Source organism: Felis catus, chromosome C2 (assembly GCF_018350175.1).
Source record: "Felis catus isolate Fca126 chromosome C2, F.catus_Fca126_mat1.0, whole genome shotgun sequence".
Classification (NCBI taxonomy): domain Eukaryota; kingdom Metazoa; phylum Chordata; class Mammalia; order Carnivora; family Felidae; genus Felis; species Felis catus.
This window is the reverse complement of record NC_058376.1, coordinates 98,571,565-98,586,774: the sequence shown is the minus strand read 5'-3', so window position 1 is coordinate 98,586,774 and position 15,210 is coordinate 98,571,565. Positions and strand designations below refer to the sequence as shown.

At 37.2% G+C, this 15,210-nt stretch overlaps 1 long non-coding RNA gene across 2 annotated transcripts in view; it reads right to left on the bottom strand.

The window, feature by feature from the left end:
* The window catches only part of LOC123380040, a 314,275-nt gene that overhangs the window by 92,723 nt on the left and 206,342 nt on the right, over positions 1-15,210 (bottom strand). Inside the window, exon 3 of one of the 2 annotated variants that reach the window (XR_006585280.1) lies at positions 10,182-10,368. The exons of the other annotated variant lie outside the window; for it this stretch is intronic. This is a non-coding gene — a long non-coding RNA (uncharacterized LOC123380040). Of the gene's footprint in view, positions 1-10,181; positions 10,369-15,210 lie in introns of those variants that run through there. 2 annotated transcript variants of the gene reach the window in all.

Below are 15,210 nucleotides of genomic sequence, written 5' to 3'. Positions count from 1 at the left end.
GTGCTTAGTAAACTTCAGCTGGGTGGTGACAGTGAGGGCAAAAAACAGAAATCACATTGCAAAGTGAAGTGGGTCATCTGTAGTCTCTTTGCCCAAGAGGGAAATGATTATCAAACTGGGAGTCAGACATACATGATGAGTCAGAGTAAGCAATGAGACTGAGGGCTGGAGGGTGTAGATCAGGTTCCAGTTACAGGGCAGTTTTCTGTAAACTCTCGGGAGGAAAGTAATGGGTAAAATCTAAAAGAGTGGTCCCTGACATAGCTCAGAGCCCCAAAGACACAGCTAGAAGGTCCTACAAAAGGCTGCAGACAAGGGTGTTTCCTTTATCTACCTTTGAGAAGAAAGATGAGCCGCAGTGCTCTGGGGACAAGGGAAGGCAATGGGTCAGGGTGCGGAAGCCGAGTGCATATGGTGGCATGAAGAGTGGCTGAGGTGAGGTGGCAAGCTGTGGCCTCTGGAGAAGCAGCAGGGTGAAGAGCATGCTGAGGTGAACACTGAGAAGTGGCCAATACAGAACACAGAATGTGGTCCTACACAACTGAGGAGCAGCGAGTGCGGACCCGTAGTGAAGCAGAACGGTCATGTGACCAGTGGCCTAAGAGGAACATTAAAACAGATAAGTCACCGCACTTGGGAATTCCCAGAAATAGCCTAAATGAAGGAAACCCATGAGAGTGGGTCAGAGGGGTGTTGTTTATGCATGTGTGTATAGGGGGAATAGGTATCCAGCTAGTAAAATCCAGATCTAGATGTCTATGAGCCAAGATTGTGAGGCCTGGGGACATTGGTTTTACAATGAAAAACTGATTTCCAAATAGTTCTCACCTATATCTTGAGGAATTGTTTTTTTTTTACACTTATCTTTTTAGTGTATTTTTTCAGTGTTCTGAAAAAGTATGTCTTTAAGTACAGTGGTATGAATTTGTAAGGTGATAAGTCATAAAAATTGACTTGGTAAGCACTATGAAGAACACATCATCATCTCAAATATGTCACCAACAGCTCGCTGATGCTTGAAATTTACTCAGTGGGAAAATGCTCTTTTATTGCACAATTAGCAAGAAAAACTCATATGCAAATCCCCTGGGTATAGATAAGCTAAATATTCATATCCAACTAAATTCATATGATGTGTAAAATGTTTGATAGACGTTTTCTGGGATCAAGTCAGGCTGGAAGGTGAAATCCATTATTAATTTCCAAAAAATCAGCTTAACAAACCAAGAACTTTTTTTCTGGGCTCCACCAACTGCTAAGAACCAAGAAGAACTAAGCCACCTACTGCACTCATCCGTGGTGTCATTCTTGTGAGTTGGATTCCAATTGTTTTCTCTACTTTTCTATCATTATGTGTTCAATAGCTCTGAGATTACATGAGATAATGCTAGACTGCATGGACCACATACGTAACTTATGACAAAATCACGTATCTTACCTCGACTGTCGAAATAGTCACTTAAATTTTCTATTTTAGATAGTCTAAGCATAATTACAGTGTGAAATGCTACAGTGAAGAGCAATAATCTCACTTGAGTGATATAACAGGGTCAGACACTGTATTCCTCATTCAATTTAACCTTTATCACAAAAAGTTTGAGGAAATTGCTATTATCCCAATACAGAAATGAGGAAATTGAGGCCCAGGTAGGTTTTCATTTGTAGCAAACCTAGTCTCTGGCTACCAGAGCCAAGTATGACTGTGTGTGTATGTAATAACAGTACCTGTGATTATCATTATATATGTATATTTGCCTCACATATGTGTGTAGTCACTTCATATAAATAATATATATACCCAATATACATTTATATATACTATAGATATAGATACATAGATATATACCCAAAGACATACATTAGATCAGGTTCATAAATCAGAATTTTTAATGAATGAATTTTTATAATATAGTTACACCTAAAATTACATTCAATAGACCTGAAGTAATTTGTAATGTGTAAAAGTACTCTTTTATTTGATCTAGAGTGTTTGTGTCATCTAATATGTTAACAACTTTAAATTATCTAATTAAATCATATTATTAACCACTTATCAGTACACAAAATAATAAAGGCAATTTCTTTTTTATTGTGTGGGCATTCTAGTGGAAATTTGTTTACATTTTGCAATATTTGGATAGGCAATAATGTCTCCTTGTGAATTATGAGTCTATGTTTTAAATGAGAACATTATTTTAATTATAGAAACTCAAACGGAATATAAAGGCTAGCAGTGTAATTTTATTTTGATGATCTCAATTTAAAGAAATACAGCTATCATCTTCTTAATGTTAGTAAGATTTCAATCACTGTGCTTCTCAATACAGAAGCATTCAAATCTAAAATGCCTGCTTCTTTCCCTGTCGAAAAAAGAAAATTACTGGTAAGAGAGACCAAACCAAACAACTCGTAGGGAGAATAAGCACCTTCGGTTTCATTTGGCCAACCATGAAATTTAGCCTTACACATGGTCACAAAATCAAGCATCTACACAGTTTCAGTGAGAGGCTAACCCTCTGTCCCCACTAGTATAAGGTCCTGTCCCAGGTGTCACAGTGCCTAAAATTACACCACTAGAGACGCATTCCTTTGAAAAAAGAAAAATCATCTCTTTTATAAATGACAGATGTTGGGTTGTCTGGGTGGCTCAGTCAGATGAACACCCACCTTTTGATTTTGGCTCAGGTCATGATCTCAGACTCATGGGATCAAGCCCCGCATTGGGCTCAGCACTGAGTGTGAAGCCTGCTTAACTAAAATTCTCTCTCTCCCTCTGCCCTTCTCCCCAGCTTATGCAATCAATCAATGACAGACGCTCCTGAAACGTATATATTTCCTGAACATCTGTATTTCCTGGATATTGTCACTAGCATTTTGACCAGGGACTTGGATCAATATGAAGTTGCCTAGAGTCCAGACAGAAAAATTTTAAAGGAAACGAAAGAGATGCTATACATTAGATAAGATTCTTTTCATTGCACATGACAAACATAAAAATAGAAGTAATTTAAGCAAAAATGAAATGAATTATAAGGCAATGCAGTATCTCACAGACCATCAGAACAACAGTACAGCTAAGCCTTGGGAAGAAATCAAACAAGTGATTCAATGACAACACTAATCTGCCATCTTCCCCCCTCTGCTATGCTCTAGTAATGTGCTTTTATTATTCTCTTTCTGAAGACCTGTCATGGGGTTCACGTGGCAGAAAAGTCAACAGCAGAGAACACCTAGTGTTACATCTGACACAAACAGCTTACACAGCTTCAGCAACCAGAAAGACTGTCCGACGCTGCCTTTATCTCAAGGCCTAATTCTGTTAGAGAAGAACTATGGTTTCCTCTTGAATGTGGAGTCCAGGTTCGGTCAGCTAGTTGCACATGTACTTAGTTACAGTGCAAAAGTAATATATTCTTCCAGTAATGAAGATTTCAGAATCTCAGAAAATTAAAGCTAGTAGGTTTATGGAAGATCCTCTAATCCAATCTCAGCACTAAAAAGAAATGAGCTATCAAGACATAAAAATATATGGAGGAATCTTAATGCATATTACTAAGTGGAAAAGCCAATCTTAAAAGGTTACACATTGTATGATTCCAACTATATTATATTATGAAAAAGGCAAAACTATGAAGACAGTAAAATTAGTTGTTGCCAAGGGTTTGGAGAAGGGAATGGTGAATATGTAGACACAGAGGATTTTTACAGCAGTGATAATGTTCTGTATGATACTATAATGATGAAAACAGGTCATTATATGTTTGCCCCCAGAGAATAAGCAACACCTGAAGTGAATCACAATGTAAACTAGAGACTAAATGAGCAATTATGATATGCTGATGGTGGTTCATCAATTGTACCAAATGCATCACTCTGGTGGGGGATGTTGATAATGGGGGGAGTTATACATGTGTGGGTGCAGGGGATGTATGGGAACTCTGTGCCCTACACATAATGTTTCTGTGAACCTAAAACTGCTCTAAAAAATACAATCTTAAAATAGATATAGACATAGATGATACAGATATAGATATATTTCATTCCTACCGAGAATTATCCTTATACTTCACAACACTGACTACAATTACTATTTCTATTTTTGTCAAGTAAACATGACATTTCATTTTGAATTTGTACTTTTTCAAATAGAAGTGGAAAATCCCTTATTATGGGGCAGGGTCCCTACAACCTCAGTTTCAATGACCTGGTAGAATGACACACAAGAACTTAGGAAAGCTGTTATACTCATGATTATGGCTTATCACAGAGAAAGCATACAGATTAAAATCAGCAAAGGTAAAAGGTACACAGAGCAGAGTCCAGGAAAGACCCAGCACAAGCTTCCAGTGGTCCTCTCCTAGTGGAGTTATATGGACAGCACTTAGTTCTGCTACCAATGATGTGTAACACCTACAGAGTATTGCCAGCCAGGAAAGTTCATCTGAGCTTTCATCTCCAGTGTTTGTATTTAGGGGCAGGGGGTTGGCCATGTAGGTATGGAGCACTGACTTTTCTGACGTTAGTTACTCCATCTCTAGCTCCTCAAGAAGCCAAACTGATACAAAGTGACCTAAGGACTTCTCATAAATCACAGTTAGCGTAAACTATCTGAAGTGGCCCAAGAACCCCAGAATTATAAATACATTCTTATCAAATATGATATTCCAAAGTTTAGAGAATATCTGTCAGGAGCTGACCATGGACCAGTGCTTTCTTTGGAAGGTACAAGGTTTGTAGAATCTTGACTTACTGAGTCTACTCTTTACCAAACAGGCCATCCCCTTTGGTCCTTGGCCTGCACAGATGGAAAACTTTTACGTAGTTGAATATCAACACTGAAACACCCAGAATTCACTGAGATCCTTCATATCTAGTATTTTTGTGCAAATTATCAGCATGAACTAGCAAGTTAACACTAAATGTAGACAAAAACAAATATTTAACGTATCTCAATTAGAAGTTATAGTTGGGAGGAAACGGAACCTAAAATTTCTAGTCTTAAACCTATGCTCTTTTGCCTGCCTGAAAGCTGCCTATATTAACGAGATTTGGACATTTTTATCCTCCAAAAATGGCCCTCCAGCTGGCATGGATCCATAGCTTTGATCTCCCAGCACAAAACTGTGCCAGATGCACAGCCAAGGCAGCTGTGGGTGCTGGCAGCTGTGCAGTGGCGAGCTTGTAGAAAGTCAAGTCCAACAGGGACTTTGCTCTGCCCAGCGTGCACCTGGGTTACCCTACACCCCGAGGAAATACCAGTGCCCAGACTCATTACAGTCACTCCGTAGCAGGAAAATCAAATTAGTGACACTTTCCATAAGGGCTCCCAGACTGGACAGGCCCAGATTGTTCTCTGTGCAAGAGTACCCCAACAAAAGGAAAAGATGGATTGAATTCTCACCTGTACCCTACTTGCTAAACCTTCAGTGTTGGCACATGAGACAACTATCTGGTAGAAGGGCCACCTTTTTGTAATCCTCACAAAGGTACCATGTGGACTAATGATGACCCCTAGTAGAGAAATGCATCCTCTTAGTATCTTCAAGTTGGCCAGATAAGAGGAAGACAATCTCTTTCTTCATAGCACGCTTGTTGAAGAGATGACAGGTGGGCATTAAACTTGTTAGAGTAAACTAACATTGAATTTGTGCTAAAAGCAGTGACAGAATTCTAAGATTTTTCCTGAAATTTTCCATTCTGTGCAATACTACTCTGGAGTTTCTGCTAATACTCTAATGCCCATGGGTCCATTAATCTCATAAAGAGTGAAAAAATTGGCTGAATTGTGATGAAACATCACACTTAATGGCAAATTAACAAAACTCTTGATTTACCTTAGAGCAATCATCTTGCATGGCAAACGTTTGTAATCTATTTCAATATACAGAAAATTCTGATGAAGTCCTGTCAATGTGGGTTGAAGTACTAGTGATATCCAAATGTAGCAACATCTTTGTGCATTCTTTTTGCTGTTTTTCAAAGTTGTAATTATACTGACATTGGAACAAAATGTCTACAAATATGATACAACTTCATGATTGTGCTGATCTTTGTCCATGCACATTAATTTTATTTTTGCCTGTTAATGGACTCTTTTCACCAGGGCCATCTTTTGCATTTCATTTTGTTTGCTTCCAGGAAAATCCAGCTGTTTCAAAAACCCTTATCCCTCCAGAAATATTTTTCAAAGTACATTTACAGGTATTTTGTCTTGGTAATTTTGTGATATATGATTTTAAAATAGACAACATAAAGCATTTTCTGCACTCTTATGTTTTGAATAATTTCAAGCGCACAGACTTTTTTTAATATTTAAAATTGAATTTGCCTGTGTTCTCATTGAATAATTACCATGGAAAAAATGTATAACTGTCTAACACACTTTTAATAATTTATAACCTACTGAAAAATACTTGAAGTGTTTTAAAATGTTGAGATAAGGCCAAACGGAATAATTAAGATAAATATGCAGGCGAATATAATGCTAAAACTGTGCCAAGGACAGTGCTTAGTGTTTTCCATTGCTTTTCTCCTTTAATGCACTGAGCATTAGTTTCCCCATTTTATAAAATGGAAACTAGGGCTTAAGGAGTATAAGCGATGCACTCAGGATCATGTGACCAGAATATTCCAGAAGAAGGCCCCCACATAGGTATCTGTAGTTCTAATCCTTGCTCCCTGAAATACCACATTACGCCACCTCAGAAAAAAATCTAAAAAGGGGTTTCTAATTTCTTTACATACAATATAGCACTTTTCTTTTAGAATCATTGGAGGTTTTCTTTTTTTTTTTTTTAATTTTTTTTTCAACGTTTATTTATTTTTGGGAGAGAGAGAGAGACAGAGCATGAACGGGGGAGGAGCAGAGAGAGAGGGAGACACAGAATCGGAAACAGGCTCCAGGCTCTGAGCCATCAGCCCAGAGCCCGACGCGGGGCTCAAACTCACGGACCGCGAGATCGTGACCTGGCTGAAGTCCGACGCTTAACCGACTGCGCCACCCAGGCGCCCCTGGAGATTTTCATTTTTAAAAAAATTTTTATTTTTGAGAGAGAGAGAGCATGTGTGCGTGCAAACCAGATAGGGGAAGAGAGAGAGGGAGACACAAAATCCGAAGCAGGCTCCAGGCTCTGAGCTATCAGCACAGAGCCAATGCAGGGTTCAAACCCACAAACTGTGAGAGCATGACCTGAGCCGAAGTTTGGCACCTAACCTACTGAGCCATCCAGGAGCCCCTGGAAATTTTTAAATACATCTATTTACCTGAGTAATATAGAGTGAAAATTCGCATTTCTCAAGTCATCTACAACAGAATGATCTGAATGTGGTATTTAAAGTGCAGGCACTGGGGCGCCTGGGTGGCTCAGTCGGTTAAGCAGCCGACTTCAGCTCAGGTCATAATCTCGCGGTCCGTGAGGGCTGTGAGTTCGAGCCCTGCGTCGGGCTCTGTGCTGACAGCTCAGAGCCTGGAGCCTGTTTCAGATTCTGTGTCTCCCTCTCTCTGACCTTCCCCCGTTCATGCTCTGTCTCTCTCTGTCTCAAAAATAAATAAATGTTAAAAAAAAAAAAGTGCAGGCACTGAGGTTCTGCTCCAGAGGTACTAAATCTATTTCTCTATTTCTTGGGATGGGGTGGGAGAGGGAGGAGGAGGGGAGGAGTATAGGTACATCTAAAAATGTTTGTCCAAATGACTCCTACGAGTGCCAAATTTTGAGATACCTGTAAATGGCAGTCGAACAGCCTGAAATGCTATCGCCGTGTGTCTTTTACACAACATACAATAAGTCCTGTGTACTATGACACTTCCAGTTTTGTCAGGCTCTATATCTCAGTGTTGATATATTCCAATCCCTTATCAGACTTGATCATGTTATCAACATTTTGGCTTTGATGTTATGATTTGTGTGCTTCTTGCTTTCATGACAGCAAGGTCTATTTCTCTTTTTCCTTTCCTCTTTTTATTCTTCCTTTCTCCCTCTTTTCTCCTCTTTAATGTTTGTGCACAAACAGGCCAGCTGAAATTCCTCCTCCAGTATACTTACGCTGATCTCTGAAATGTTCACTTATTTCTTTTCTCTTTTCCTCAGAAATGAGTGCAGTGAGCGCCAGTCACAAATGATTTTTTCTCATTTAGCTACTGATTAGTCTAGAATGGATTTTATATCATGGAGCCATAATCATCATTATTATTATGATTATTGGCCCTACTTAAAAAATAAGTAAACACTAATAATTCATACCGTTACTAACATAACCATGTTTCATTATTGCCATTAGCATTAGTATTAATAACTAAGTATCACAGGGTAAAGTAAGAGACAATAATTTTTAACTACTTATTTTCACACACACACACACACACACACACACACACCCCACGAAACTGACAATCGCAGTGTTCTAACTGGAACATTTTACAGAATCCAGATCAGATTTCTGTTGCATCCCTGAGTATGCACACACACAAAAAAAGCCACTGAGAAGCCAGCCTCAGCACTTTCCCTCCATGAGAATAAACCTCATGCCCCACCTGCTACTTTAATACCGGTGGGAGAGCACAATCTAATCAGACTCAGGCAGCTTCAGCCGAGTTATCCAAGCTGAGGGCATAACATTAAATCATAATTCAGTGAAGGCATATCTGTGGGGGGCAGAGATAACACAGTCCATTTACTTTGCTTTGTGATGATCCAACTTGATATGATGATAGAATTTGAATCTAGGAAAATGAAAAGGCAGTGTGTCCTTTCCCCTGGTCTCTCAAATATCAGCTTCTTTATGTAATCCATTGATAAATGTTAGGTCACTTCAAACTCTGATTTAATTTTTCAAGTCTTTATAGTGCGGTATTTATATCTGCTGAAATAATGTGCATAGATATTAAATAATAGTGCAGATTCCAGGTGTGTGGAGATAACTCAGTAGTCATTCTGTTTTAGGGTAAGCATGCTCAGAAAATGACACCTTAAGGTCAATTAAACTTGGTGAAATTAATGACAATGTAATTATAGAATCACAAACTCACAAACTCCAAAAGAAAAATGTGTTATTAGTTACTTCTGACTCTTTACACTTGATTTCTTTCCTTGATACATTCCCATCTATTTGCTCTACCCTGTGACCAAGAGTACCCTCACACTCAGAATAATGCTCTTATTTGTCACTTTGGACTTTTAATTTTGTAACTACATAGGGCATTAATGCATAAAAGTCTTTCCTTCTGTAGAGATCTCACTCCTGTCCAGGAAGAAACATCCTGGATAAAAATCCAGAACAAGAACTTAGTGTACTGGGGTTGAATTCACGATTATGGTTTCCACACCAGCTATCCCTGGGATTTAGGAATTTAATTCTTTGAATCTGTCTCTCCTACCTAAAATCTTCCTTCCCTTACCATGGCTCCCTTAACACCCTCTCTGTACGTGATAGCTGCCCCCATCTGTCAACCCCAGGGAATTGTATATCTCAGATCATCTCAACTGTGATCTAGCATCATTTACCTTCCTGTGCCATCATCTATTTTAACTATAGTCCTTCTTCTCTTAAACAGATCTCATGTCTTTTTGTTTCATGTAGCTAGTAGCTTTTATGAAGCCTAAAGCTCATTTTAATCAGCAAAGAAACTGTGACCAGGTGGAATACATACTGAGTACTCTAAAACAGGAAGGCCTATGATTCCTGTAGTTCAGTATAAAACTAACACATGTCTCACACACACACACACACACACACACACACACACACACACACACACACACTGAACCAAAAAAAAAAAAAAAGACATTTGAGATCTCTGTTTTTGTAGTAATGGAGATCAGAGAATTGACTGGCTGACAAAGTATCAAGACCTTTCAATAATTTTAAAAAAACAGTGAGATCCTGGTAAAGAAGCAATAAAGATCTAGGTCATGTATGATAGTTATGTGCTTGTTAAAACTCCAGTATAACGATGAACATCAGTTTAATTTTATGACAAGTGAAAGAGTTACCAAAGAATTCTCTTCACCTAGCCACAAGGTAAATCAAAGAACTTTTTCACAAAAAGTATACACAGCTTCACTAGTCTTTGCATTTTTTGTTTCTATTTTTGTGTGTGATTAATGGATCCCCGCTTTGTTTTGTAAGTGCCACAAGAGGCTTCAACTTTTCAATTGGAAAGTAGAATAACTCTCTAGGCACAGTATCCTTTGCCCTAAAATTTATCTTTAAATACTCTAGACACCAACTCAACTCAGTGTATAAAAGCAAATTCACAGAACTGTTTGCTCTTGGTTTCTAAAGAGCTCAGATCAAAGTTTTCTCCTCCCACTGGTAAATCATGTGTTGTCAAGCCAAATAAATCAACGATAGCAGGTTCTGTCTCTTCGCCTGTGAAAAAGGAATGATGGTCATTTGTTTTAATTTTATAGGAAAGCATAATATCTGTACATAATCAGGGACTCAGCAAATGGCTTTAGAAACTGGATACATCATTAGTTAAGACGTCTCTACAAATCCCTGGCTTGATTATAAGTGGAATATTAGAAAAGATTTTTTTTAATTTTAAATTACCATGCTTTATTTTTCATCTTAAGTTTCTGAAGAGATTTGAGAACCACTGCTATAATATTTGACAAGAAATTGCATTATGGCCATGCTACAGTTATGGTACGGTGGTTTTTAATTTACAGACATCATATAAATTAAACAGTAATGTCTTTACTCCTTTAAAGAATTCCAAAGGGACTGCACAGATATGAATATAAGGATATTATCACAATTGTGGCTATTGTTGTCAAGAGTTTAAAACTATGTTTTGGTTTTTCCTTTACCTCCGCAAATTAGAGAAACCCCACGTACAGTGCTGAAGAGTGCAGATGCTGGAGACAGATGGCTATGCTCAAACCTTGGCCCTACTACATGTTTGCTGTGGGACAATGTGCCATTCATTAACATCTCCATTTCTCCATTTTTTATTTGTACCATGGATAATAATGGTACCTTTCTCAAAAGATTGATGGAATGACTCAATATTACTAATAAAGTATACAAACCATGCCTGGAATATTGCCACAAAGGTGTTAGTTATGTAAATTCAATATTACTATTAAATTTGCAGTCAATATTTGTTTCAGCTAACCATTTTAAAAAATATTTTTCACATGCTACCTTCTTTTCTCTGATCTTCAATTTGGGATAATTTTCCTTAAGATCTTCGGACAGAATACATTAGGGGTAAACTCTTTTTGTTGGCTAAAAATTTCATTCACCTTCCTCCCTTATATGCATTGAGAGATATGGTTTATATTCTCTGAAAACACAAGTGATATTATTTTCAGGTCTCAGAGCTTCCATTTTTACTGTTAAAATATTTGTCAACCTAGGGGTACCTGGGTAGCTTATTTGGTTAAGCGGCCGATTCTTGGTTTCCGCTCAGGTCATGATCTCGTGGCTTCGTGAGTTCGAGCCCATGTCGGGCAGCTTTGCGCTGACAGTGTGAAGCCCACTTGGGATCCTCTCTTTCTCCCCCTCTCTCTGCCCCTCCCCTACCTATCTCTGTCTCTTTCAAAATAAATACAAAATAAACTTAAAAAAATTGTCAATCTAGTTGCTCTTCTTTGGAGATCGTTTTCTTTGTCTCTCACATACATACATTCTTTTTCTTTTGTGGGTTCTCTTGTTTTTGTTTTTTGGTATTTTGAAGTTTCAATACCATATATCTAGGTGCAGATTAAGTTTCTTTACTCTGTTTCAAATCCATTGGGTTCCAAGTTCTGGGAATGGATGACATTTTTTAATTCTGGAAAATCGACCGCCGTTATCTCTTAAAGTCCTAAATCTTTCCAAGGTTTTTTATTTTCTCCTGGTAGAAAGTTTGGTATATCCTCCCTTAATTTCCTATTTTTTTTCTTTTTCCATAGTTCTATGCATTATTCAGAATAATTGGAATTATTGTTTAATAATTATTTGATATTTTTAAATAATTTGAATGTTCTTTATATGTAATATTCCAGATCACTATGTTTCTGTTACACTGCATATAATCTGGTACTTAATCTTTCAATTTTAGCTTCAAATGTTAATTATTATGTCTTTATTCCCAGAACTTCTATTCAATTATTTCTTAAATCTACATCATCACTTATGGTCTTTTGTCTCTTCATTACAATTCAAGCTTCCTTTTACATTTGTTCACACAATGTCTGTGCTATATCCTTAAATTACCTTAAATCTTGTGGCAAATAATTCCAAAATTTGAATCCTTTTTTTTAAGCTTGTATTTATTCATTTTGAGAGAGAGAAAAAACTGGAGGGGCAGAGAGAGAGAAAGAGAGAGAGAGAATGCCAAGCAAGCTCTGCACTGTCAGTGCAGAGCCTGATGCAGGGCTCAAACCCACAAACCATGAGATCATGATCTGAGCCAAAATCAAGAGTCAAAATCGGAGACTTAACAAACTAAGCCACCCAGGCACCCCTGAATCCATTTTTAATTGTTTCTTCTGGTTTTTATTTTTTTTCCCTTAGATATAGTCTGCATTTTTTGACTATTGGTCCTTGGATCTTTGGCTATGAAAGTTATAGAAGACCTACTTTAAAGGTGCATTTCCCTAGAAAAGACTTTTGTTTGCTTTTGCAGATCTAGAGGTACTTTCAACCCTCTTTATTCACTTCCATAGCGAATAAATTCTTCACTTAAATTTATTTCTATTTTCTTAAATTTTTAATGCTTATTTATTTTTGAGAGAGAGAGAGAGAGAGAGAGTAAGAGGCAGAGAGAGAGGGAGACACAGAATCCAAAGTAAGCTGTCAGCACAGAGTCTGATGCAGGGCTCAAACTCACAAATGGTGAGATCATCAACCTGAGCCAAAGCTGGATGCTTAACCAACTGAGCCACCCAGGTGCCCCTAAATTTATTTTTAAAAATAAATTCTCTCAAAGATATTTTAAAACATTATAGATAGTATGAATTCAGAACAGAAACCTCTAGGTGGGCCACAATGTGGTTTTAAATTATCATGGGTGATATATATTACCTATTCAGCACCTTCTGCCTTATAGCAAAATATAAATGATGAAGGCCACAGCTTTATGCAGGGTTTTATATTATACTTCCCCTTGGGGAGGTCCTAGGCTTTATAACCTATTCTCCATGCAGTAATCAAAGTGGATATCAGGAACAGAAGTGGATCTCCAAGTATAATCTCAGAAAAATAATCTCAGAAAACAGAAGAAAACTTCAGGACAGAAGCAGGCTTTGAAATTCAACTTTCCTCATTTACATCCACTTTATATACTTCCCCATCCAGTGGGTCTCTGAATATTCCTCACTACCATACTAGTTCTTTTTTGTTTTACTCAATATTTATTTATTTTCGTTAGCAGAATCGTTAAGGATATCTAGTCAGCCATACTGAAAATGATGTTAGCTAATATTTCTTTACAAGGGAAATGTGTCTTGAAACTCTTCTTTATCCTCAGGATTTCTGGGTGACAACTGTTTCTGTCATACTTCAGAATAGTGTCCTGAAAGCTAAAAGTGCTGCTTGATTCTGGAGTATCCATTTAAACTGAGACAGCCAAGAAGGTCTCTGAAGAATTAAGATAGCTCTTTATTTCTGTGAAGGCATGTATAGGCTATTCTCCCCGCTATTTTTGTCCATATTTCTACCTCCTGTTCCCCATAAAATAAAAATCATAAAACTAAATCATAAAATGAAAATGTAACAGAAAAAATTCAATGAAGCATAAGTTACCACCATGGACTGAGTTTAAAAAAAAAAAAGGCTAGAGGCTGTCAGGATAAATGCAAATAAGTAAAACTTTAGTATTGTCTGGGAAGGCAGTAGGTGGTGATTTCACACACAAAAATATCTAAGGTAAGAAACCTTCCCAGGCTGCCTCAGAGAGCCATAGACTCTAAATTAGGTGTTAAAAAAGAAGCCCTGTTGCCTAAGAAAACCTCAATCAGTACATGTTAGTTCAATCTGATTTGGGGCATAACTGAAAAGCAGATGGGGCCCTGTTCATGGCCCAGAACTCATCCTGTTTCCATTTGATTCCGTTTGATGAGAGGATATGCTTTGGATGTTGAAAACTACCTGTTAGGAATTATTTTTCAACTTACTTGATAACTGGTCAGACTGAGCCTATATGAGATCTATCCCACACTAAGCTCCACAGTATAAAATGACACCCTGAGAAAAAGAATGACATTTTCCTTTCCTCACCAGTTTGATGCCTACCATCCATCACAAACATTCAAAACTCACCTCATTCAAGTAAGTCTTTATCTGATCTATTTTTAAACCTGTATCACTTCTAGATAAATGAAGCGTTAACTATTTTTTAATCATACCTTCTCAGAAAACCTCTACACATCTGTGTCTTATCCTAGTTGGTTTTAATTTCTCTGAAGGTAGAGAAAAAAATATTTTAAATGTCTCGTCTATTAATTTATGATGCCTGGTATTGTATGTACATTCAATACCCATTAAATAAACACAGCTGGCCAACAGTATAAGTGTGAATCAAATCCACGTTGTTTTCTTTATCTCAATATCCAAATATCTATTAGAACACTTTGAAAAGTGACATGAATGTAGATAATCAAGATTTGAAATTGCATTACTCAAAATACATTGTAGTTTTCAAATAAATCCTTAAACACTGACATTCTAATTAAAGTGAAAAAGAGTTAAACCTCAAAGCTTAAAAAAGTTTAATTTATTAAAAATGTATTATTAAACACTTTATATAGTTATTTTCTTTTAACAGTTCTTTCCTACTAACTAAAATGATTTAATTAACCAATTTAAATTGCATTTAACATAAGCAGTCCAAAATGTGTTTAAACCAACGTTACTGTCATTCATAGTGATAAAAATAATAATCAGAAATATTACTAAGATTTATGATTTTATATGTAGGAAATTATAAGTGGTCTTGGATCAAAGGATATGAGGGATGGAGGGGTTGATAAGACTTGAGAGGTAGCCAATTGATGGAGGCACATCTATTCAAGCAGTGAGTGAGTGTTACAGTGTTTCAGCCACTCTGACTGGCATGAATATCCATCAACTGATGAATGCATAAAGAAATTGTGGCTTATATACACAATGGAATACTATGTGGCAATGAGAAAGAATGAAATACGGCCTTTTGTAGCAACGTGGATGGAACCGGAGAGTGTTATGCTAAGTGAAATAAGTCATACAGAGAAAGACAGATAC